The following is a 27,750-nucleotide window of genomic DNA, read 5'->3' on the forward strand; positions in this document are numbered from 1 at the left end:
GTCTAACCCTGACTGAAGGAAAGACAAGATATCTTGAACTGCCGGAGAATTATATGAATTTGACCTAGAAGACATGTGGCCCATAAACCTGGCCCATTTACGTTCGTACACTTTATTGGTACTCTTCCGTCTGGCACTAAGAAGGGTTGGAATCGCTTCTTCTGGGCAACCCAGAGCTTCTAGCCTTCCCCTCTCAAGAACCATGCCCTGAGGTGTAGACAGGATGGGCACGGGTGTAACAGTGTGCCCTGAGACAGTAGATCTGGCCTGAGAGGCAGGGGAACTGGATCCTGATAGCTGAGGAGCAACAGCAGAGGAAACCAAGGCCTGTTGGGCCAGAATGGTATTATCGCAATGATCTCCACCTTCTCCCCTCTGAGCCTCCGAAGGAACTGTAGGATTACAGGAACTGGAGGGAAGGCGTAGGCTCTCTGGAACTTCCAACAATCCGTGAGAGCATCTATCCCGAACGCCTGAGGATCCCTGAACCTCGAGTAGTATCTGTGCATCTTGCGATTGTACGGCGAAGCGAACAGATCGACCTCTGGAGATACTCCCAGAGTCAGAAGCCACTCGAAGACATCCCTGTGAAGGGACCACTCGTTGTTGTCTATTTTGACCCTTGACAGAAAATCTGCTTGAACATTCTGGACCCCTGGGATGTATACAGCAGAAATGTTGACCACATTCTTCTGAGCCCAGTTCATTATCGGTTCTACTTCTCGTAATAGAGACCAACTGCGAGTCCCTCCTTGTTTCTTTATATAGGCCACCGCAGTTGTGTTGTCCAGTCTTAACATTACTGACGACCCTGCCACCAGATGGCGAAATGCTATGAGTGCTTGAAAGGCTGCTCTCAACTCCAGGATGTTGGAGACCACACACAGCGACAGGAACGACCACCTTCCTTGAGCTACTTCCGTAAGGCAATGAGCGCCCCAACCTTTGTTGCTGGCATCTGAGGTTACTATTACCCAGGAAATGGGGACTATCGAATGATGGTTGCGTAGATTCTTCCCTTGAAGCCACCAGAGGAGAGACATCCTCATCGCTGGTGTAAGGAGTATGCGCTGTGTTTGATTGGACAAGTCCCACTGTTGCAGAAACCCTTTCTGGAAGGGACGAGTGTGCCACTGGGCCCACTTCACCATAGGGATGGTGGCCATCATTGTGCCGATCACTCTCAAGCATTCTGTCCCGGATCACAATGATTTTTTCCTCCGGCAGAGAGATAGTGCCTTTTAATGTGTCGAACTGAGCCCCTAGAAACACGATCACTTGAGTTGGAACCAGATGGCTCTTCTCTAGGTTCAGGAGCCAACCAAACGTCTGCAGAGTGGAGATGACTAAACTCTTGTGTTCCAGAATTTGATCTCTGTCCTGAGATATTAGGAGCAAATCGTCCAGATAATGATGGAGACGAACTCCTTTGACTCGTAAAAGAGCTACTATCGCTAGGAGTACCTTGGAGAAGACCCGAGGAGATGTTGTCAACCCGAATGGGAGACAGGTAAACTGGAGGTGTTGATCGCCAACTGCGAAATGGAGAAATTGCTGGAAATCCCTTGCTACTGGCACGTGAAAGTATGCGTCCTTCAAATCGATTGAGATTAACCAATCCCCTAGCTGCACCGACTGTTGGATTGTAAGAAGAGACTCCATCTTGAACTTTTCCTTGCGAATGAAGGAATTGAGGAGGGTCAAAATCTATCACCGGCCTCCATGCGCCATTTCTTTTCTGAACCATAAACAGAGGAGAATACATGCCTTCGCCACGTTCGTCTTCCGGCACGGGCACAGCTGCGCCTTGATCCAGCAAACAACTTACGTAGGTCAATAGGACCTGTTTCTTTTCCTCTGAGCCTGGAATTGTTGTGGGAAGGAACCTTAATCTCGGAGTGTTGATGAAAGTCCATTTGTGACCCGAGGAAACCGTCTTGACGGTCCAATAATCTTGAATTGAGGCTGCCCAAACATGCCGGTAGTGAAGAAGGCGAGCCCCCACCTGACATGTTTGAGCGGGCCCAATTTCAAAAAGATTTGGTAGAATCTTGATTACCTGCGGAAGCCCCCTTTGAGGTTTTCTTAAGGGAGGATTGTCTGGACCTCCAAGATCTAGAGAACTCCCTGCCGGGTCTATAACTGCGCGCTTCTCTAGCGCGATCCGAGGTCTGCCTTCTTGGAAAAATACGTTTTTGGTTTTGAAGACGTCTGTCTTGAGGGAGGAACCCAGACCTCCCACCTGTGGCCTGGGATATGGCGCTATCTAGTTTATTACCAAACAAGGAGGTTCCCTCAAATGGTATACAACACCAAGCCTGCTTAGATGTTGGATCCGCCAACCAGGGACGGAGCCACAAAGCACGGCGTGCCGAGACTGCTGCCAACATAGCCCGAGACAGAAGGCGGGTAATGTCAATAGATGCCTCCCCCAAAAAGGCTGATGCCATTCTGATCTCCTGAATGATACCTCTCAAGAACTCTTCAACATTGTCGGCCCATGTTTCAATAGCCTTTGAGACTGCGGCTAAAGCCAAAGTTGGTTTACAAGCCATCCCTGAAGTTAGATAAATTCTTTTCAGATCTGAGTCAATTCTTCTCTCTAACGGATCTTTGAAAGATACCGTGTCTTCCAAAGGGAGAGTCACGTATTTGACTAAACGCATAAGTGCTGCATCTACCAGAGGAGCTGATTCAAGGTGCTTCACATCATCCTCCTTAAAGGGGTACAATTTAGACACCTTTGATTGCATGGAGCTCTTCCTATCAATCTTGCTCCACTCTTCAGTAATGATTTCTCCCAATTCAGATAGGAAAGGAAAATGTTGCCGTTCCTTTTTGAGTTGTTTGAAAAACTTTCTTTGTTTGGGGAGGGGAGAAGTAGTGGGTTCTTCCCATTTTAAAGCTTCTTTCACTGCCTTGACAAGAGCAGGTACTAAAGCATAATCAAATCCTACTCCTGGATCCTCTGGATCCGATTCGCTGTCAGACAAGAGCACAGAGTGGTGGCTTGGTTGAGAAGATTCCCCAGTCTCTTGTAAGAGCCCTTCACCTCCTGAAGGACATAATGGGTCTGAGGGGGATTCCATAGCGTGATGAGCTTCCCTCTGCTGCAGGGATTCCTTTACCACCCTTCTCACCATAGATTCCAAGCGTTGATCCGCACCATCTCTTTTATCTGCGACTTTAGAGAAGCAATGATCACAGAGCGATTTGTCTGATGGGATGGGCATCTTACAGCCCCAACATGAATTATCTGGTCCTCTGCTTGAGTGCGAGTGACCACTGCGTTGTTCAGATCTGGAAGACCTACGGTAACCAGACTTTGACGATGATTTGCGGTGGTGCGATTTTGACGATCCACTGCGACTATGCGCACTGTAATGCGGTTCAGACCTAGAAGGGCTATAAGGAAATATACAAGAAAGAGAGAGAGATACAGACCAGGCTGGCATCAAATGCTAAGGAATACTCCACATATACACAGCAATCCAGCCATGCACATACCTGTTACAAGCGGGCAGGTCACTAGTAGGCAGTGAGGCATCCATGACTAAGAACGCTGACTGTAACAACAATAGACCCTCATAAGCAGCCATACAAAACACAGGAGCAACAATACATCAGAGCAGATCATAACCTACCTTACACCAACCAGAGAATGGCCCCGGGAAGTCGCTGAATTTTCTGCAATCATTCCCAAATTCTGACATCTCTCACTGTGTTTTAAATATGGCGCTCATGACGTCATCAGCGGCGTCAGACGCGAGATGCCCGCGCGCATGCGCGGGAACCAAGCCTCGCTTTGGATTTGGGTCCGCGCATGCGCAGAACGCAGCGCTAGACCCGGAAACAGGGGGAGAAAGGCTGCTGGAACGCGGAAGCGTCAGTGCCTATGCACAAGAACCAGCTGGCATATGAAAAAGACACAGGTAGAAAAAAGAAAAACACATAAACACTGCTGCCATGAAAAACTGAATTTTTACAGCTCACCACTCCACCAACGATCATCTGGCCGAACAGGTTCAAGCACACACCACCGATCCACCGGGCAGATAATGGCCACCTTACATAGCAGGTAATAAGCCGTTCGCACTTATCTTCGGACAAACCAAGCCTTCAGCGCTACTCTGCCATACACTCCATACCCATGCTTAACAGACAGGGCCTATCGGAGGAACAAAAGCTTGATAGTCGGCCGACTTGATCGTAGTGAAGATATCTTCAGATAGGAAACACCTGTCCTATGGAGGAGGACAAAAAAGGAACACGGATAGCAGCTTGGAGCAAAGATTTATGGGAGTAGAGGTCCTATTGGGTAATTATGGAGGCGGGGCTAACCCACACGTATGCTGCCATGGAGCCTGTCAGGAAAAATAGGTTTCAGGCGCTTATGTCTTTTTCTTTTTTTCTGTGCTGTTTTTTCTCCATGTGATTTTATTTTACTTAATTTTTCCTAATTAATGACGTAAACGCCCCTCTCTACGGAGGGTTTGTAATGCTATAAATATCAGCTTTTAAATCACTTTTGTATGCTTTGATGAAGGCGTCATAGCCAAAACATGTCAGCATATAACCTGTACCCATGTAGCAAATAAAGTACTTTTATTCAAGAGCACGCCAAGTTGCCAACCTTTCTGATTAAGAATACTCATCTATGGGAGTTGAACGCCCTGGCTAATGCACCGGACTCCAGTCCATGAACATATATATCAAGCAGTAGAGCTAGAGTAACATTTCTGCCTTTTCTCATCTCTCGAGGAATGCCTATCCTGCCTTCAGTTAATGACCAAATCTTTTTTTTCTCCAATCAGTTCGCCCCTCACAGCTTTAAGTCTTTCCTTTCCCTGCTGTTCAAGGTTTGCCCATGCACTGTAGTAGTCCTAAATTGTTGTGCATTTTTCTCTCTATTGATGGTTACCAAAAGGACTGATGTATCTTCCTATTTATTTTGTCTAAATTATTTGTTTTCACAATAATTTCTTGATATACGTATTCTGTTGAGAATTCAGTCATTGAAGTAAGGGTTTGTGGTTTGTTTGTTCTGCCAAACCTGCAAAATTTAAGTACTGTATATGTAAAGCCAAACTTTATTTTTTAAGTTTTGCATGAAGTGTGAATGGGTTGGAACTCCTGACAATTTATATTTGCTCTATTTGTATGCCAAGATGGCTATTGTAATAGATGAAAAGTGATGGGAAAGGCACAATTTTACAATTGTCACCAGAGCAGGAGGTGATGGGGACTTTTCAACAGATATCTGTTACAGTTACAAATTTCTACGGGTGCATCTCCCCTCACTTTGTAAAGACTTTCTTCCACTTTCAATTGCATTTTATGTACAATAAGGGAAAATCTCCCCAATGGGGCAGCAAAGATTGTAACACTTCCCTACTCTAAAACTAAAGAAAGTGTTTTGGGTATTCATATACTTTATGTGGTGATTATTATTTGTGCCCTAACCTATAGCCAGCATTTATATTCTTTTTTTTTGTTTGTTTACCTTTTTACATATTTAATTTATTCTTTATATAAGCAATATTTAGAAATGTCATCCAGTCCTTATATTAGATGCATATTATTGGTGCCTAAGTGGTTAGCATTCTTGCCTTGCAGTTCTAGGTCCAAGGTTCACCTCTTACCTGGAAAACCATCTGCATAGAATTTGAATGTTTTTTTACAAGTTTATATGTGTTTATTGCCAAAGTTTAAATACAGACTGGTAGTTTAATTGGTTTTTACGTAAATCTTGCCTGAGTGTGTGGGTTGTTAGCCCATGCAGGGAATGGTTATACAGCACCTTGCAAAAGTATTCACTCCCTTGGCTTTTTACCTATCTTGTTACATTACAGCATTTAGTTCAATGTTTTTTTTTTAATCTGAATTATATGTGATGGATCAGAACACAATACTCTAAGTTGGTGAAGCAAAATTTGAAAAATATATACATAAAACAATTTTTCGTAAATAAAAAACTGATATTTGGCATGTGCGTATGTATTCACCCCCATTGTTATGAAGCCCATAAAAAGTCCTGGTGCAACCAATTACCTTCAGAAGTCATAAAATTCGTGAAATGATGTCCCCCTGTGTGCAATCTAAGTGTCACATGATCTGTCATTACATGTACACACCTTTTTTGAAAGGTCCCAGAGGCTACAACGCATAAGCAAGAGGCACCACTAACCAAACACTGCCATGAAGACCAAGGAACTCTCCAAACAAGTAAGGGACAATGTTGTTGAGAAGTACAAGTTAGGGTTAGGTTATAAATAAAATATCCAAATCTTTGATGATCCCTAGTAGCACCATCATATCTATCATAACCAAATGGAAAGAACATGGCACAACAGCAAACCTGCCAAGAGACGGCCGCACACCAAAACTTACGGACTGGGCAAGGGGAGCATTAATCAGAGAGGTAACACAGAGACCTAAGGTATACAAACTCCAGATGCTCCCGATTTACATCCCTCCAATGTATTTTAAGATCATTAATGCCTTAATCACAAAGCATATTTGGAAAAATAAGAAACCAAGAATAGCTCTAAAGATTCTACAATTGGGTTTCTCCAGCAATGACCTCCTAGCTTGTTTATTATAATATAAGCTGTGTTTCACCTCCCTCAAATTCCTCATATCCCTGTATTTGTCTATGAAACTGCCCATGAATTCTGGGTCCTTAAAGTGATTCATCTTTGCTGTAAGACTATACACAATACAAAAACACTAATGTCAGCCTAAACGCTCATTATCTTATCCCAATATAGGCCTCAATCTTGAATCAGTATAGCCTACTGTGATGGGCCAAGTTCAAAATGTTACCTTTGCACACACGCTCGCCACTTCCGTTCATCCTTCCTACACACACAGATCATACGTACGACACATGAGTGTTAGCTTTATATACACTGCACATGCGTGAAACTCTGCAGCGTCGCCCGCCCCTGACGTTCTTTTTCACAAATATTCCCCACCCTTCTCTCTTTGGTGCGCAGTAGGAGCAACATGGTGGAGCAACAGCAAGTGGTTGGAAATTATTCCAGTAACGAGGAGAAAAGACTGGAGCCTGAAACATCCCGATCCTGGAGGAGGAGATTTAAGGCATCCTATATGGCCTTTGAAGAAATGGTAGAGATGGTGGACATCTTGCAGAGGAAGAATTATGATGGGAAACATGGCTGCACACACAGCCGCATTTGCGCAAGGCCAAAATCATGACAAAAGTTGTGAAGGCTCTACAGCAGAATTTTGGTGTACGAATCTCCAAAGACCAATTAAGGAAACGCTGATCCAACCTTAAACTGAGGGAGCCGGATCAGTATAGAAGAATAAAGAAAGTTTTTCAAAAAAGTAAGTACTTGTCCTGTGTTCCTATTATGATTATTAATTTGCATGCTGCTCTATGTGCTTTTCTTTACTGTTTTAAATGGCTACTTTCATGTTCGTGGGCACATTAATCGTTCGTAGGAAACATTGTTCGTTTGCAAATAAATATGATGTTTTTAGCTGATACAGGGTTAACTACATTTTGGTCATGCTAATTTGTCTGATTAAAAGAAGTTTAAGACATTGTTGTCTAAATGTCTTTGAAACTAGAAAATTCATTCAGTGGAATGTAAGGAGACTCAGGACTCAGCAGCTGTTTACACATCTGGACGCAGGAGCACTAGTGTGGGACATCAGAGCACATTTTTTAGGGTGACCCACACAGGTGCGTCAGTGGATACTTGGGTTGTCTCCATTTGTGAACTTGGTCAAAAAAGGTAAGTATTCCAGCTTGGTTAAAAGGGAATTAATCATGTCTTCAACTTGGATCGCTGCCCAAACAGACAATTGTACACCACTTCCAAGCAATGTTTCCTATTTCTGGACTAAGAATACCTTTTGTTTCATTCTCATAGAGGAGAAAAGACTCAGAGGACACCACTCAGAGGACACCAGAGACCCCCCACATCACCAAGATTGGGAAATCAGCCCAATCCCCCCCCCACCGTGAATCTGGAGGTAGGAGAGGTGGAGGAAGTGGGCGAGATTGTCACCCAAACAGGTAAGTGTCAGACACCCCAGCTTCAGGTAATCTATGTATGCATGCCTGCATATTTCTAAATACATGTTTTTTATCCAATTTTTAGGTGATGTGCTGGTTGTGGAACAGGAAGCTAAACCTTTCACTAGGGTCAGCGCCCAAAGGCTCTTCCACGACATCATGCTGTGGAAAGGGGAAATCGGCGATATTCAAAATAAACTGAATGTTATGGAACAGCAAATGCAGAACATGATAGATGTGTTGGGGAGAATCTAAAGTTTTGGAAAAGCACATCGACTTTTTCATTTGTTGGACTCCCCAAAAAAATAGTTTTTTGTACATTTTAAAGGCCAAATTCTGAAGATGCACATGGTGTGTCAACATGTGCTATCTGCCATCAGGTGATCTCAATGTATGCTTTTTGTGGGTGCAACCCCTTCCTTGTAACTCTAGTAGGTGAGAGGAAGGGGCTGCACCCCCAAAACACATCCATTGTTCCCTCATTATGGGAGATAGCACATGTTGACATTACCCATTTGGACTCCCAATTTGTGTGCATCTTCAAAATTTGGATTTTACAGTAGTGACATCACCCCATCTGATGAACGCAACATCAAGACATTTTTGACACTATAATGTTGAATATTGCCTTCAGTTTTTATATGTTGAACTTTGTAAGTTCCAGAGTTGTGTATGTTGTTTTAAAACATGCCTGTTTGTAAAAAAAAAAAAAATATTATTTTTTGAATTTTCTAAACACACATGTGAATGTGCGTAAAAATCTGTGGCTTCTTCTTACAATGCTCAATACCAGTTTTGTAAGTAATTGTGCGTTTACAGTGACAATGGGGCTTATTTATTAAAGGAAAATCCACTTGGCACTAGGAGACAGCCAAAAAGAAAAGCAATCAATAAAGACATTTCTAGATTTTATCTGATCATTTTTTTTTATTAATAAAAATTAGACATTGTCACTGCATTGGCCCCCTACCTGTAAAATAATTAACATATTTCTCATGAACTTCACATGCACTTTGGGGGGCCAAAACAGTATGACCAGGATCCAGATCCATCAGGGAATTCTCTGTAATAAGTCCGGCCTCAGGACAGACTGAGACTATATAATTCTGTGAATTAATTTAATTTTCTTAAATAATTGTGTAGTATACAGCAGCATAGGATGATATGGTTGATTTTGTAGTCCGCCATATGGATTGCTGTCAGAAACAGGCAGAACCGGCTGTCCATTATCCCAAAGGTATTCTCAACGACTCTTCTGGCTCTGGCCAGCCGGTAGTTAAAAACCCTCCTCTCCGGGGTGAGGGTCCTTTGGGGGAATGGCCTCATCAGGTGCTCGCCCAGACTGAATGCTTCAACTGCAATAAGATGAAGGGGAGTCCTTCTACGTTATCCGCATCAGGTGGCAATGCCAGGCCACCAGTCTGGAGACGCTAGTAAAACTCCATCTGGGTGAAGACTCCTCCATCCTACAGCTGGCTATTCTTCCCCACATCCATATAGAGGAACTGTTAGTGTACCGACACCACCGCTACTAACACTACACTATTAAACCCCTTATAGCTATAATAGTAAGATCCCGAATGGGGTGGTGGCACACTGTGGACATGCTTCCCTTCTATAGCCCCTCCACAGTTGGGAAAGTCCCAATGGTTAGCAAAATGGGAGGCCACAGTTACTTTTGCACATAACATTGCAAGCAGATTAGACACAAACATTCTTGGCCAACATCAGTATAACATTTATTTTAAGGAGTATTTAAAGACAAAACTCTAAGGCCCACTTATCAGATTCCTCACCCCCTCTGATGGCCCATTGATAAACTTGTATAGGGGGGGAAGGGTTTGAGGTGACTTTGGGAACAAAAAAAAAAGCCTCCAGCACTCTGAATTTAGCCACTTCCTGACCAGCGCACGCCGATGTACGTCGGCAGAATGGCACGGCAGGCATATTGGCGTACAGGTACGTCCAATTTTAAATGCAGCCCTGCCATCGTGAGCACGCCACCGGCGGCGCACTCTCGTGTCGGTTGGGGTCCCCGTGAGTCCGGTCGCGGGTCCTGCGGACTCGATCGCTGCGGGCATACCCGCGATCATCTCACGGGGTGGCTGAACTGGGAGATGCCGTTGTAAAAAGCATCTCCCAGTTCTGCCTAGCAATAAGTGACGCTGATCTCTGCTTCCTGTGATTGGAGCATAGATCAGTGTTCAAAAAAAGAAAGCCCAGTCCCCCACAGTTAGTAACACACCCCTAGGAACACTTAACCTCTACACTGCCACCCACTGGTTAACCCCTTCACTGCCAGTGTCATTTACACAGGAATCACTGCATTTGTATAGCAGTGATTGCTGTATAAATGACAATGGTCCCAAAAATGTGTCAAAAATGTCCGATGTGTCCACCATAATATCGAGTCACAATAAAAATCGCTGATTGCCGCCATTACTAGTAAAAATAAATTATTAATAAAAATGTCATAAAACTATCCCCTATTTTGTAAACGCTATAACTTTTGCAAACCAATCAATAATCGCCTATTTTACCAAAAATATGTAGAAGAATACGTATCGGCCTAAACTGAGGGAAATTTTTTTTTTTATATATATTTTTGGGTGATATTTATTATAACAAAAAGATTGACAAAAATTGTCGCTCTATTTTTGTTTATAGCGCAAAAAATAAAAACTGCAGGGGTGATCAAATACCACCCAAAGAAAGCTCCATTTGTGGGAAAAAAAGGACGTAAATTTTGTTTGGGAGCCACGTCGCATGACCGCGCAATTGTCAGTTAAAGCGACGCAGTGCCGAATCGCAAAAAGCGGTCTGGTCTTTGGCCAGCAAATGGTCCGGGGCTGAAGTGGTTAAGGACAAACAACATTTGGACACATTTTAGAGGGGAAAGCAGTACAATGGAGCTGATAATATACATTGTCAAGGGACTAGGCTATGGGTGTATATGGGCCCAGAATAACATGCTGGGGAGGTTAGTGAAGGCAAATATGTATGTAGGCCAAAAAAGGAGCATTAAAAGCTTCCAGCATGCATGAGGATAAAGGGGACATTCACAGCATATTCCAATCATGGTAATTACTGAATGATGAAATAAATACAATACATTAGCAAACATTAAATACATAGAATGTAATGTTAAAGGAGAAAACTTACCTTAATATATTCTTGTGGAGGTTATATGGCAAGGGGTCCGATGTAGATAGGGCACCTTATCCCAAAAATTGGTTACAACAAAAGCAATAAATTGGAAAGAGAAAAGGGATTATCACGGTGCCTCAAAAAAGAAATTGAGAAACAGGACTATTACAAATTTTGTGCTTCCTGGAAAAAGGAGAGAGCAAAATTTCATATTACGTATGTATTTGTGATATTCTATGGTATCTGTTCATGAATTAATAAACTTTGTATAATGAACTCTTTTTTTAAATTAAATTGTTTGTCAATTTCTTTTTTGAGGCACCGTGATAATCCCTTTTCTCTTTCCAAATTATTGCTTTTGTTGTTACCTTAATATATTCCTTCTGCAGGACCTGAATGATGGCAGAACAGGTCTCTGGAATAATGATCCCCAGAGCCTGGGGGAAGATGCCTGTAGAGAACTTGAGGTCCTGCAGGCTTCTCCCAGTCGCCAAGTACCGCAAGGTGGCGACTAGCTCCTGCTCCAGAGTGATGGCTTGCCTCATGCAGGTATCCTGCCTGCTGATATAAGGGGTCAGCAAAGCAAACAGATGGTAAAAAACGGGGTCGGTCATCCTGAGATAATTCCTGAAATCATCAGGATTATTCTCCTGGATCACGCTGGTCAATGAATTCCTCCTAGCCCTTTTTTATGGACTGGGCTTGGGTCAGAGTATGAACCTCAATACCAAGCCCCCACACAGCACAAACTGTACGACGAGTATGTACCCGCATCATGGTTTCAAAGCGGTTGGCTGGTCAGAACGAACTTAACAGAATGCACTGAAGAACAGCAAGGCCTGTGAAGAGCGAGCTGAAAATCAGAAAGGAGCGGACCAGAACGCAATGAAAAACAGATAGGAACTGACTGCACACACTGAAAAACAGATACAAACCCACAAGCACAAACTGAACAGCAGTAAAACGATCTGAAAAAGCTGGAGTCTGAAAAGCACGAATCATCTCTCACCAAACTTCTACTAACACGAGATTAGCAGAACGAGCCCAAAGGGTGGCGTAATTGAACTTCCTTTTTCTAGTCCCGTCGTACGTGCTGTACGTCACTGTGTTCTTGACGATCGGACTTTGGTGTGATCGTGTGTATGCCCGACAGTTTCAGCGGAACTCCGTCGGAAAAACCTTCAGAGTTTATTGCGACAGGAAAACCGGTCGTATGTACGCGACATCACACATGAATATGCTTTGATCTAAACCATTCCATTGTAGCTCTGGCTGTATGTTTAGGGTCATTGTCTTGCTGCAAGGTAAACCTCCGCCCCAGCCTCAAGTGTTTTCTACTAAGATTGCCCTGTATTTGGCTCCATCCAACTTCCCATCAACTCTGACCAGCTTTCCTATCCCTGCCACCACCATATTTCACGGTGGGGATGGTGTGATGTGCAGTGTTAGTTTTCCGCCAGACATAGCGTTTTGCTTTTAGGCAAAAAAGTTAAATTTTGGTCTCATTTGACCAGAGCACCTTCTTCCACGTTTCATTTTGTCTGTGGAATGTGACACAGAATTTATCATCACAGCAATCAAAGGACTCTATATACAGTTTTGGAATATATTATAATTTTTGTCAGTTTATCACGTTTTTTATTTTTCTCATTATTGTAAAGTTGTCACTTTAAAATTATTGTTGGAACTAATATCAGGAGATAGCGCAGTATAGTAATTTTCCATTTAAATTGTTTTCCTTATGGACCACCATATAACAATAGAAAGCCCCATTATGATAATAGGGGCTATAATGGTAATGCAGGTAGGCTGCCATATCAGGGGTACCCACGGAGTAATTGGAATAGAGGCTATCAAGGAAGTAACTATCAAGTAAGAGGGAATAACCCTGGGTATGCTCCTTATTATAGGGGACCCCAACAGGGAGGTTACTATGCACAGGAGTATGAGAATAGAACACCCCACGGGGGAGGATTGCCGCAATATAGGGGCCCTCCGCAGGGTCATTATCACCACCAGGGGGGACCAACTCCCTACAGAGGACCTCCTCAGGATGAGGGGCAGTACTACTCACCAAAACCACAGAGACCTAAATATGATAGGCCACCCATAGATCATAATGAGGTTCCTACATTTAACAGTTACCAGCCTTTGTACGATATACCTAGTCATGATAATCAATATGGGACCTCTTTTTTAGAGAAGGGGAGGGGGGAGGCCACTAGGGAAGAAAGAAATGTAGAAAAGGGGGACAACGAGGAGGAAGAAGGCTATGAAGACGAGGTGAAGGGATATATATAACCTCATTGGCATTGATTTAACCAGGCAAGAAATATTAACCATGGATAATGGAATAAAGTATGTGCCCAAAAAGGGTTTTAACAAATTTGAGACCAATATAGGAATCTAAAAGTTCATTAGGAAACTTAATATGAAGAAATATTATATGCAAAATCCTTTGAAAAGGGTAGTAGCAGAAGGTGATCATACTCAATTCACTCTGTATTTAAAGGGGTGTTCCAGCGGAAATAATAAAAAAAAAATTCAGCAGCTACAAACTGTAGCTGCTAACTTTTAATATGGACACTTACCTGTCCAGGGCACCCGCGATGTTGGCCCCCCCGAGGCTGATACGTCCCTCGTATCGTGTCCCGATGCCACCATCCTCACTAAGGGAAACAGGCAGTGGAGCCTTGCAGCTTTACTGCCCATTTCCTACTGTGCATGCGCAAGTCGTTCTTGCACACAGTTCCCAGAACACAGCGTGCCCTATTCTCCAGAACACAACGCGAGGAGGAAAAGACTGAAGATCACTGAGGAGTAGGAAGAGGAAGATTAGGAAGATATGCCTAGCAACGAGTTTCTAGTAGGTTTTTAAAAAAAAAAAGAAATTTCAATTTTTTTTTTTTTAAGAATATTAATGCTATTTTTTTTGGGGGGGGTGGCCCTCCACTTTAACCCTCATATAATGAACAATAAGTATGTTGATATGTTCAAAAAATTGGTTACTACTGACCTAGACAGATTACCTATAAAAAAGGTGTACGAGCAAAAGGAAATTAGAATGGGCCTTAAATTGGAGGCTAGAAGGGATGCTATCAACAGAACAGTATAAAGGCCCATACACACGATCAGACTTTTTGACAACAAACATGCAAATTAGCTGTTTTGGAGCAACATCCGACTGTGTGTACGCTCCATCGGACAAACTTTTTTGGTTTTCATCGGACTTTTGTTGGCTGTGCGAACGGACAAACTTTCTGGCAACAAAAGTCCGATGGAGCAAAGTCTGATCGTGTGTACAGAAAACCAAAGGACTTTTGTACAAAGTACAAACAGGCATGCTCAGAACCAATGCAAAAGATCAGAAAACAATACAGAAGTTGACCAAAGGTGGCGGTAAAGAGCAGAAAAACCACGTGGTTTGGTGAAAGTTGGCTGAAAAAGTCCTGCTGTGTGTATGCAATACAAGTTCAGGGCCGACGCCCTTTGTACAAAAATCCAAGGGAAAGTTTGTACAAAGTCCTATCGTGTGTATGAGGCTTTAGACAGGATTCGGTAAGATTCTCGGGATAGGGGAACTTATCAGGTACTAAATTTGAAATCAACTAAACAGTTTAAAACTGAGATTGAAATAATAGTTATGGAGTTGAGAAGGAAGTGTTAAATAAAAGACAAGAAAAATACTTGGTCCGTACTGTATGTCGAATACCGGTCATATTCCTAAAATCCACAAGTATAAGAATAACCCCCCTGGGGAGACCAATTGTAAGCGGGATAGAATCGCTCACCTCCCGTTTGGGCGAATATATTGATATACATTTGCAACCCCTAGTAAAAGAAACTATGGTCTTTTTAACTACTTCAATACTGGACACTTACACCCCAATCCTGCCCAAGCCAATTTTCAGCTTTCAGCGCTGTCGCTGTTTAAATGACAATTGCACGGTCATGCTACACTGTACCCAAACAGAATTTTTATAATTTTGTTCCCATAAATAGAGCTTTATTTTGGTGGTATTTGATCACCTCTACATTTTAAATTTTTTGCTAAACAAATAAAAAAAAAAACTAAAAATAAATCAATAAATCTTTTGTTTCTGTTATAAAATTTTGTAAATAAGTAAGTTTTCACTGATGGGCACTGATAAGGTAGCACCGATGAGGTGGCACCAATGAGGTGGCACTGATGGACACCGATGATGGGCACTAATAGGCGGCACTTGCGTGCACTGGTAGATGGCACTGATGGGTGGCACTGATATGCAGCACTGATGGGCATTGATAGGTGGCACTGATGGGCACTGGCAGTAATTGGGGATGGGCACTGATTGGCAGCTTCCTGGTGGTCTAGGGTGGCAGACCTGGTGGTCCAGTGTGGTGGCAATCCCCGGTGGTCCTGGTGGTATCCTGGTGGTCCTGGGTGGGCATCCAAGGGGAGCTGCGCTGATAAACAATCAGCACAGACCCCCCCGTCAGGAGAGCAGCCGATTGGCTCTCCTCTAATCGCATCTGTCAGACACGAGTGAGGAAAATCTGATCATTGCCTCATCCTGTTTACATTGTGATCAGCCATGATTGGACGCTCAGAAGCTCTTTACCGAGATCAGACTGACACATCACACGACCGATCGTCGCGATGCGCGTGCCCACGGGCGCACAATAGTGGTAGTTCTGGAGGGCTGTCATATGACGTCCACCCAGAACGAAGAGCCACCCCACCGTCATTTGACGGTAGGTGGGTGGCAAGTGGTTAAAGGACACCAAGCACGTATTGCAGCTTCTAAAAGAATGCAAGGTTGGTGTGCATAAGGTGATGTGGCCTCGCTGTATACGAATATTGATCACGAGGATGTTATAAGGGCAGTAAAGTGGGCATTAAAAAAGAATCCTATTATGAGATGGAATCAACATAAGTTTATTTTAAATAGTTTAGAATTTTGTCTAAAACATAATTATTATTTTTTTTTTCTAATGTATAATGTCTCCATTGCCCTCTCTCCTAAAATAACCCTATTGTCTATACTACCGGGATCAATCAAATCACAGAAAACCAACCTCCTTAGATTTTTTCTATTGGCAGCCTGACAGCTGATCACGAAATATTGGAAATCTGAAGTACCCTGGATAGCCATTCTCAATGAGATTATGTTAATGGAGGAGATGCGTTCCAGAGAGGAAGACTGGGAAAAACACCATTAAATGTGGTATGCCTGGGTGCATTATTCTACATTGGATAGACTATTGAATAGAATCACTGGAGGATGAGCTGAACAGCACCCCAGAATTAACAACACCGGTGTAGATGGTCCAGATGTCTTGATGACCACGCACTGGTGATTGGCCTCTTAAAAACCCAAGCACATCCAGGTTGTGGAAAACCGCTACAGTCGCACTGAATGTATGTCTATACCCTCCCCCCACCCCACTTTCCCCCTCTTATTTCTCCTACTTTACTCCCTCCTCCCCACCTCAGGTTTATGTTTACCTCTGTATACCCAACTGCATAGATACATTCAATGCTTAAGATATTGACTGCAACTACCGGTACTACTGTGATACCTGCATTTGCACAAATCAACTCTATACTGTATACCGCAAGTGTGGTGGTGGTGGCTTTCAGCCACTACCATTAACCCCAACTGTTTTTCTTTATTCTGTTCCCTGCACTGCTTTTCTTTAAAAAATGGTTAATAAAAATATATTCAACCTTAAAACATAATTATTTTTGGTATGCCAATAATTTATATTTGCAAATTAAAGGTCTTGCTATGGGAGCAAAACATGCATGCAGTGTGGCTAATTTGTACATGGCCAAATGGCAGGAAGAGGATATTTGGTACAGGGACCCAAGGGTGGTGCTGTACAGACATTTTATTGATGATTTACTGCTTATTTGGAGGGGGGATGCTGAAGATATGGAAACATTGCTGCACTCCATGAATGACAATGACCAGAACATTAGTCTGACATGGGATGTTAGCAGTGAAAATGTACACTTCTTGGGTTTGGAGATCTCCAATACACCTCGAGGAATAGAAAGAAAGACATAGTTCAAGGAAACAGATCTTAACTCATATATTCCCACTACCAGTTGCTACAATAGACCCTGGATTCATAATATTCCTAGAGGGCAGTTTATGCGGATTAAAAGGAATTGCACAAACAATGCTGTTTATGAAATACAAACAGAGAAATTGAGTGGAATGTTTAGGGACAAAGGGTAGGGGGCCGATTTTTTGGAAGTAGAAAGATGAAACGGGGGCTTTGATATGGAGGATCTGATAAAAGATAAAGTAAAAAGCACGGAATCAAGCAGTGATATGGGTACCTGTATACAAAATAAGGATGTGGAGAAAATTATTAAAAGGTATTGAAAGATCCAAAAGCAGGACATACACCTTAAACACAGTTTATGGGATAAACCAAAAATTGTCTACAAACAAGCCCAAATTTGAGGAATCGATTGGTGCACAATGTAATAGAACCTCCTTCAACCAAGCCTGTGTTGTTTTGAGACATCAAGGGGTTTCACAGATGTGGGAGATGTTATAGTTGTTTAAGGGTCCCAAGAAATGTTTAAAAAAATCTTTGGAAATCCTCGTACTAATGGTTCACAATGTGATCAGGGATTTTATTTCATGTGACACTATAGGGGCTGTCTATGCCATCAAGTGCCCATGCAACCTATTATACGTAGGTAGGACAAAGAGGGCGCTAAAAGTAAGAATGCAAGAGCATGTGAGAAATGTATGCAAAGGACATCACCTATCAATTCATTTTAGGGATAAACATAAAAAAAAACCCTGAAGTTTTGGGGTATTGAGGCCCCCAAACATCATTGGAGAGGTTCCAACTTCATAAGAAAGAATCATGGTGAATACACCAATTAGGTTCCCTCTGGCCAGGAGGATTAAATAAGGAGTTTGATTTAAAATGTTTTCTTAGTAATTATTGATTGTATATATATATATATATATCTTTGGCCCTGGGATATTAAAGTTGGATACGGTTCATGTCATGTTGCTATAGGTTTGATATCTCTATATACTTAGTCACAACCAGCAAATAAGGGGGTTAATAGTGGTTTTTGAAGCACCTCACCTATTTAAAGCGTGGAGTGTGCCTTATCATGAGTACAAGTAATTTCTGATGTTTTTTAACATTATGAATATCTTCAATATTCATTATAGATTTTTTATATATATTTTTGATTAAGCAATCTGGATATCATACTCCTGGGGGTAGGCTTATACAGGGAAATGGTGGGTGGTCTATATATATATATATATATATATATATATATATATATACAGTATATATATTATAAAGGATTAGCATCAAATGTAGAGCTTGAAGGACACCGTCACTCGCTGGTTTTACTTTTTAAGGGCTTTGTTTGCCCATTTTTATTAAAAGAAAGTCCAACAAACAAAGATAGGTTTCCCTCGCAGGGGTTTCAGCATTCCTTTTCATCAACAAAACTACATTCAGCCTAGTAGGCTCTCACTTGCAGCACTATTATAAATAAGGTACTAGTGCACACAACCCCAAATCAACAACCCTGAACTAATCTAACTAGTATAAATAAAACTTACAGGAAGCTGCCAACATAAATAATGATCTCCACACTATCTATCAAAATATAAAAAAGTTATGTAGCGCTACCTTTTAAACAAAAAATGTAAAAATATATGAACCACCTAATCAATCAGTGAAACAAATCTATATACTGTACATAAATAAATGTGCAAATCTATATACTGTACATAAATAAATAAATGTGCAATCACAATAGTGCAAAAATATTACAATGACTAAAGTGCAAAATCGCATATGACATGCGTTATTAGTCCAACTTCATAAAATGTGCAAATACCGCAAAGAATGTGACACAATCACAGTGCAAATAGCAAAAAAGAAAGTCCATGTGCAACTCGAGTGTCCAAAATAATTCAGTGCTATTCAATAACTTGATATCCAATAGTGACAGTTCATAAATATTCATGCAGTGTTTTGAAAGATGCAAGCAAGCTCCACAAATATATCGCTCCACCTTCAGTGCTCCAGAAGTGCTCCCCCCGTTTCTCCCAGCCTTAATTCAAGACCCCTCAGGGTCAAAAGCACTTGTAAGGGGAAGATGCTGGTTTTTCTTCAGATGACCCACTCAGCCATAAACTCAGGCCATAATATAACCGATCACGGGGACAGAAAGGGGACTCTCATGTGTAGTATTCCAAATTTTAATAAAAATATATAAAATCCACACTTACATTCAAATAAACTGTATCGCGCTTGTAAACAAAGGATCTTCTGGTCTCGGTCGCGACCGGAAGTGGTGAACGTAACACCTGGCTCCTCCCTGACGCGTTGCGTCACAGACACGTGACTTTTTCAAAGAGTCAAGGAGTCAGGTGTCGATAGAATTTATATAGGGCATGCGGCTCTGCCATGACAACTTAGAACAACAACCGCCCCATAACTTGGTAATGATGGCTTCCTAGTGCAGCTTAAAATTAGAGTACATTGAACCTACTTCAAAATCTACTTTAACCATTAACATATAAACATAATAATTACCATAACTTTCTCCACAAAAACGAATCCACAGATACAATCATTATATAGCGCCTCACAGACACTGACATCTTGTGGTTGAATCAAATATTACATCTTTCTAAAATAAAGGCGCTTAATAAAAAATTACTCACTGTGGCCATCAAGTGATTAAAATAAATACCATCATCATGGAAAAATCCTCAGCCAAACCACAGCTTTTATTTTAGCTATCTCATAAATAGCCATGATATTAATTTTAGCTGGACAAACCTTTCAGATTGCTGATAACGGGAAAGAAAGGAGGGGGAGGGGAGCCCCTAATAGATGAGGTATATATAATATAATCGAACACAAAAATTATATATATAAAAAAATATTAAAAATATTAAAAATACCAGAATAATAAAATGAATATTAATAATTAGAAATAAAACAATTAAGTACAAATTCTACGTTATGACCAGGGGGTGTTAAAGTGCATAATTCATGGATCCATCGGGATTCAGCTTGGCTAATCCTAATAATTGTATTGTCACCTCTCCAATGGGGCTTATATTTTTTAATCCCACAAATTAATAATGATGAAGGGTCCTTTTTATGAAACTTTGCATAATGTCTCGATAAGCTATGTTTATCAAAACCCTTTTTGATGTTTTGAACATGCTCTCTTAGGCTGGGTTCACACCGCTGCGGCTGCGAGAACCGGATGTGATTCGCACCGCACTGCAGTGCAAATCACATCCGATCTCTGTGCGATGCGAGTTCAGCCATACAGATAGTATGGCTGAATTCACATCGCACCCGCCGCAAACTCGCACAGGACCCTTTTTTTGGTCCGCAGCAGAATCGGATCGCATGGGTGTTCACACCATGCGATCCGATTCCTGTCCGAGTTTGCAGCTCACACTGCGATATGCGAACTGATCTGGGGGTGTCATTAACATTTCACTGACACTCCCAGCAGTCCGCATAGGGCAATGAGAACTGCCGGCGGGAGGCATGCGATGCGGGAAAACGCCGCAGATTCGCGGCGTTCCCGCATCGCTCCAGTGTGAACCCAGCCTTAGTCTCTTCCAGAGTTCTCTTTTGGTTCTCACTTGCAGCACTGCTGCTCTGGCCTTGCACTCCAGGCCCTTGTCTGTCTCCTACGGACTGTTTCACCGACCACCTTGGTGCACACAGCTAGCAGCCTCTTGCTGCACTGGCTCCCCCGTGGAGCTCTCCTGACTTCTGGTACTCAGACTTCCTATCTGCCGGGGTGGAGCCCAGAACCATGGTCAGGTCACTACTAAAAGCCCAGCACACACCTGACCAATCAGTATGCTAGCTGCTCTCAAAATCAGGACCCAGGACTAGGGATTCCATCCCACCCGGATCTCTCAGAAATCCCTGAGCTCAAGGTCCCAAAGTGGACTTTAGAAAACACTGAGGAGAAAGCCAGTTTCCTCTTCATGTTACATGCTCCCTGGAGCCTCTCAACCCCATCTGGTTGAGAATTCTGGGTCACATCCTCCTTGTAGACCCTGGCAGGGCAACGCTCTGCCACAATATATATATATATATATATATATATATATATATATATATATATATATATCCTCTGTAGCAAGATGGAGGATTAGATAGTTCAGCGCTGTTGTGAGTGGTATTCATAGCACGTTCTGTTTAGGATCCAGTATATACAGTGCATTGGGCTAAGTTTGTGCACATTAGAATGTCCCCAGGTCACAAGAAAATGGCCAATGGCCGGGTATTCCAGTATAAACAGTGCATTGGGCTTAGTATATGGACCCTAGGCTGTCCTCAAAACTATAAGAAAATGTCAGATGACCTGAATGTCAGATGATGAGTATTTAACTGACAGTTTCACTGTCCAATCAGCATCCCCCTGAGGAAGATACAAATTTCCCTTGTATTGTCACACGTAGGGGAGGGGGCAGGATGGTGCAGGAAGCTGCTGGTCTGCTTCACAGAGAACGGGCATACGACCTCAACCAAAAGCCAGTGTTTTAAGGCATATTACAGAGTGGTGCACTTAAAGAGGAAGTAAACCCCGTATTTTTTTTCTTTTTTCTTAGATATAATGATCCTGGAATGTATTGGTAAGCCATACACATTTAAATATGACAAAAATTAGGTTGTAAAATACCTTATTTCACTTTTTTTAAATGTTGTTTCTTCTGGTATTGGCCACACCATCATTACTACTGATTAATGGATCTTTTGTGGACGTCATTTTCACCCTTACTTTGTTTTCCTGTCCAAGTCTAACCCAAGCCTTTAACTCGATTGCCGTTACTACGGCAACCGAGCTAATCCATTGATGACGGCAAATCACTTTCTGTGCTGCTCTGGATCACTCCCACTGTGTGACGTCTTATACAGTCACAAGGGGGAGAACCAGGAAGGAGAGGATGAGAGCACAGCATCGCGAGGCTTCTTTGTCTGTGACGTTTTCAATGAAAGTCAATGGCATGCAAAGCATAGTGAAACGGCATACATAGCATGCCGTTAAATAATCTATGGAATGCGCAAGCGTGGCTGACGTCACTACAGATTGCATGGCAGTTTCTAAGGGAACAGAAAGAGTGAGTGAAATTTCATAGACAGAAATCAGCTGCCTGTTATTTATAGATTAGAATGAGATAAAGTGAAAGTGGAGGGTTTAAAACCACTTTAATGCACCTAACCCATGTGTTTAGCCTGTACTAGGGCTTTTTGCTTGTACAATAAAATTGTGTTAAAACGGTATCACGATATGGAGTCTCTTTCTACTGTTTGTATACGAGGACACAGCACAAGTGAGCAGTTTGGATGCATACAGCTAACTTAGAATCCCTGAGGTAATTCATATGCGTGTTTGACCAAACTTAATTGCGAGGTCACATGCTCTAAGGTGAGCGGCCATTGGAGTCATTGGCGGCCAGAGGAGTCCTCTCCCACTGTTTCATGTCGAAATCACTTCCATTTGAGGATGCCCCACAGATGCTCAATAGGGTTTAGGTATGGAGACATGCTTGGTCAGTCCATCACCTTTACCCTCAGCTTCTTTAGCAAGGCAGTGGTCATCTTGGAGGCCCCAGATCATGACACACCCACCACCATGCTTGACTGTAGGCAAGAAATACTTGTCTTTGTACTCCTCACCTGATTGCCACCACACACACACTTGATACCATCTGAATCAAATAAGTTTATCTTGGTCTCATCAGACCACAGGACATGGTTCCAGTAATCTAGTCTTCACCAAACTGTTTGCGGGCTTTCTTGTGCATCATCTTTAGAAGAGGCTTCCTTCTGTGATTACAACCATGCAGAACAATTTGATGCAGTGTATGGCCTGTGCACTGACAGGCGGAATCCCCACCCCTTCAACCTCTGCAGAAATGCTGGCAGCACTCATATGTCTGTTTCCCAAACAAAGCCTCTGGATATGATGCTGGGCACATGCACTCAACTTATTTGCTCGAATATGGCAAGGCCTGTTCTGAGTGGAACCTGTCCTGTTAAACCACTGTATGGTCTTGGCCACCGTGCGTGCTGCAGCTCAGTTTCAGGGTCTTAGCAATCTTCTTATAGCCTAGGCCATCTTTATGTAGCGCAACAATTCTTTTTTCCAGATCCTCAGAGAGTTCTTTGCCATGAGGTGTTATTTTGAACTTCCAGTGACCAGTATGAGAGAATGGGAGCTATAAAACCAAACTTAACACACCTGCTCCCCATTCACATGTGAGACCTTGTAATACTAATGAGTCACATAACTCCGGGGAGGGAAAATGGCTAATTGGGCCCAATTTGAACATTTTTACCAATGGGTGTACTCACCTTTGTTGCCAGTGGTTTAGATATTAATAGCTGTGTGATGATTTATTTTGAGGGGACAGAACATTTACACTGTTATACAAGCTGTACACTCACTACGTCACATTGTAGCAGAGTGTCATTTCTTTAGTATTGTCACATGAAAAGATAATAAAATATTTACAAAAATGTGAGTGGTGTACTCACTTTTGTGAGATACTGTATACTTAATGTATGCTTTTGTTACCATACTGATGTTTTTCTAAATAAACTGAAACCACATAAAAGTTCTTACCAAGTTACTAGCATTTGTTTTTTATATTTATAAATGTGTAATAAAATTCTGATAAAATTTCTTTCCCTGTCTATTAGATGCTAAGCAGAAACCTCTCTCTCTTCCACTCCCTACTGGATGCTAAGCAATGATCTCTCTGTCTTTCACTCTCAAATGGATGCTAAGCAGTGATCTCTGTCTTTCACTTCCTACTGAATGCTAAGCAGTCATCTCTCTCTTTCACTCCCTACTAGATGCTAAGCAGTGATCTTGCTTTTACGCCCTACTGGATGCTAAGCAGTGACCTCTCTCTTTCACTCCTTAATAGATTCCAAGCAATGATGTCTCCCTTTCACTTCCTACTGGATGCTAAGCAGTGATCTCTCTCTTTCACTCCCTAACGAATGCTAAGCAGTAGTCTCTCTCTTTCACTCCCTACTGGATGCTAAGTGGTGAACACTCTGTTTCACTCCCTACTGAATGCAATGCAGTGATCTCTCGCTCCCTCTTTCACTCCCTACTGCATGCTAAGCAGCAATCTTTCTCTTTTACTCCCTACTGGATGCTAAGCAGTGATCTCGCTTTTTCACTCCCTACTGGATGCTAAGCAGCAATCTTTCTCTTTTACTCCCTACTGGATGCTAAGCAATGATCTTGCTCTTTCACTCCCTACTGGATGCTAAGCAGTGACCTCTCTCTTTCACTCCCTACTGGATGTTAAGTTGTGACCTCTTTCTTTCACTCCCTACTGGATACTAAGCAGTGATCTTTTTCTCTCTGTACTGTATACTAAGCAATGATCCATTTTTTCTATACTGTATACTAAGCAGTGATATATTTCTCTCTACATTTTATACTATTCAGTGATCTTTTTCTGTCTATATTGTAAACCTAGCAGTGATCTCTTTTGCTCTATACTGTATATTAGACAGTAATCTCTTTCTTTCTATATTGTATACTAAGCGGTGATATCTATCTTTCTTTTCTGTGTACTAAGAAGTGATCTCTTTACAAAAATGTCATCTATTAATTAGTGAACAGTTATCTCTCTCTGTCCTCTATATTTTCTGTTGTGGGCAGTAATCTGCCCACTCTCTACTGTCTATAAGCGGTGATCTCTCTCTCCTCTCTATACTGTTTACTGGGCAGTGATCTCTCTGTTGATTTATTTATCTCTTTTCCTTCTCTATTGCTCCCATGTTTACTGGGCAGTGATCTCTGTCTCCACTGTTTAATTAGCAGTGATCTCTCTCTTGCGCTCTCTGTCCTCTCTCTTACCAGGTTATTTCTCTCTGTTTAGCAAGCAATAAAGTTAATTTCAAACACAAATTTTATTAAATATTAACGCCAATAGGATTTATTGTTTGTCAGTGAAAAATAAACTTTCACGTTATCCTGGTTTGTTTTTTTCTTTTAAAATGAAAGTTCCAATTAGAACTGAACCTTAAAAGGTGCTATCACTTTGAAGTATATATCATACGTTGGCTATTCAGTAACAAAAGACGCATTGCTATACTGTGCCCAGGAACACTAGTCACTAGTATAATTAATAAAATGTTTGACAGCAAAACATGGTAGGACAAACAGGAGGACACAATGTGGCAAATGCCTAATCCCAAATAAACCCTATTGTTTTTTCATCAATAATACATGAACGAACACACTCACACAGAAGCAGGCTGGCTTGGTAATGTAAGCTGTCAATACCATCAACCTGTATCTACGTATATTTAGGACCTAAGACTGCAGGTTCCAGGAACCTGAAGGAGGAATTGATAACCATTATTGTGATTACCCAGAAGGATAGAAACCCCACACATGTGAGCAGAGCCACTGGCTCATTTTTATCAAAGGATGCATGAAATAATAAATAGAAACATACCTTTGTGCACGTAGAAAGAAAGGCCTGTGGTTAAGAAGAGAGGGGATGGCTTACACAGCTACACATCCTACAGTCGCCGTGTTTCATCCTCAAGATTTGCCAAAATAAAAAAAACAAAAAGGTTAGGCTTTTAAATGCCCTGATGGCGCTGCTTATGAACCCAGCACAGAGGCAATATAGAGGGAGGGATTGAATGAATCAGATGTCAGCTTCTGTAGAGAAAGGATCGAGGGGGGTAGGGCCACTGTGTTGATGGAGGGGGAGAGGGAGGGAGAGAGAAACGGATGGAGAAAGAGACATAAATAAAAAGTGAGGGAACACAGGATGAAAAATGAGATGAGATCAAGGCTACACATATGTGTGGTTATATGTAAATCTGGAAGTACACATCATATACATGCTATATGGAAACATGAAATATTGCATGTATTAACACAGGGTGAGGGATACACATATGTTTGTTTATATGTGGGTCTGCATGTAGACATTAATCCGATGTTTATATAGAGAAATGTAATATTGCAATCATTGGCAAATATAGTGTAATATAGTCTCTCTCTCTCTATTCATTTGTATGAATCTTTATATTTAAAGGGAAATTACGACGCATTCTTTTTTTTTAGCTATATGATATATGCTTGTAACCAGTTAACCCCCCCCCCCCCTCCCCTTTCTCCTTTCCTCCCAAAGAGCCACCCGCATGTATATGTTTTCTTTTTATACATACCTTGTTCAGGTTTGTTCAGGCAGGTCTTGTCGTCTTCTTTTCTCTGGCCTGGGGTGGTCTTCTGATTTAATACACTATAGATGAACTGAACCGGGGGGGTGATTCTCTCCTAGACGGTGGAGTCAAGACACCCATTCATTCATAGGGAATCCCCAGAATGAGAAGCAATGCATGGGACTGCTTCAGAATGAAGGGGAGTATTGCAACCTGAGCTGCTTTTTTTTAGTTTTCAGCCTGTCTGGGGGCCTAGTCATAGTTAAAAAGGTTGTAAAGGCAGAAGGTTTTTTATCTTAATGCATTCTATGCATTAGGATAAAAAACCTTCTGTGTGCAGCAGCCCCCCAGTACTTACCTGAGTCCCCTCTCTATCCAGCGATGTGCACGAGTGCCTCTGCCATCCGGGACTCTCCCTCCTGATTGGCTGAGACACAACAGCAGTGCCATTGGCTCCCTCTATTGCCAATCAAACTCAGTTAGCCAATCAGGAGAGAGAGGGGGCAGGGTTCAATGATGTTTGCATGTCTGAATGGACACAGGGAGCTGTGGCTTGGCTCTGGTGCCCCCATAGCAAGCTGCTTGCTGTGGGGACACTCAATAGGAGGGAGGGGCCAGGGGCATCGAAGAGTAACCCGAGAAGAGGAGGATCTGGGCTGCCCTGTGCAAAACCACTGCACAGAGCAAGTAAGTATAACATGTTTGTTATTTTTATAGAAAAAAAAACAAAAAACTTTAGTATCACTTTAAAAATGTATTCAAAGTCAGGCTTTAATGTAAGTATACATATTAGTGGGCTTTATGGTTTTACCTTTATGGTTAAACCTTGCTTCAGGCTGGGTTCACACTAGTGTGTATCAGATGCGGATTTCTCCACATCCAATTTGCATGACAGGAGAGTGTAACGGGCTCTCAATGGAGCTGGTTCACACTAGACATGTGCATTTATTATTGTCCAAATGCATTTTCGTCCGAATTTCTGGCATTTTCGTTGTGTGGCACCTGGGGCGGACCGCACTCCCTGCACCCTAGTTAGTGTGCCACTGCCTACACTGACACCTAATGGTTAACCCCTTCACTGCCAGTGTCATTTACACAGGAATCAGTGCATTTGTATAGCACTGATTGCTGTATAGATGACAATGGTCCCAAAAATGTGTCAAAAATGTCCGATGTGTCCGCCATAATGTCGCAGTCACGATATAAATCACTGATCGCCACCACTTAAAAAAATAAAATTATTAATAAAAATGCCATAAATGATCCCCTATTTTGTAAATGCTATAACTTTTGCGCAAACCAATCAATAAATTGCG

At 42.1% G+C, this 27,750-nt stretch overlaps 1 protein-coding gene across 1 annotated transcript in view; it reads right to left on the minus strand.

The window, feature by feature from the left end:
* LOC143933943 (spectrin beta chain, non-erythrocytic 1-like) overlaps nucleotides 1–25,937 on the minus strand; it is a gene marked incomplete in the record, with an annotated part of 1,131,488 nt that extends 1,105,551 nt beyond the window's left edge. The window contains 1 exon segment of the mRNA XM_077457128.1: nucleotides 25,714–25,937.
* Between the last annotated feature and the right edge of the window lie 1,813 nt (nucleotides 25,938–27,750).

This window comes from Lithobates pipiens, unplaced genomic scaffold, assembly GCF_037356315.1.
Source record: "Lithobates pipiens isolate NorthernLeopardFrog02 unplaced genomic scaffold, aLitPip1_a1.2 Scaffold_10, whole genome shotgun sequence".
NCBI lineage: Eukaryota > Metazoa > Chordata > Amphibia > Anura > Ranidae > Lithobates > Lithobates pipiens.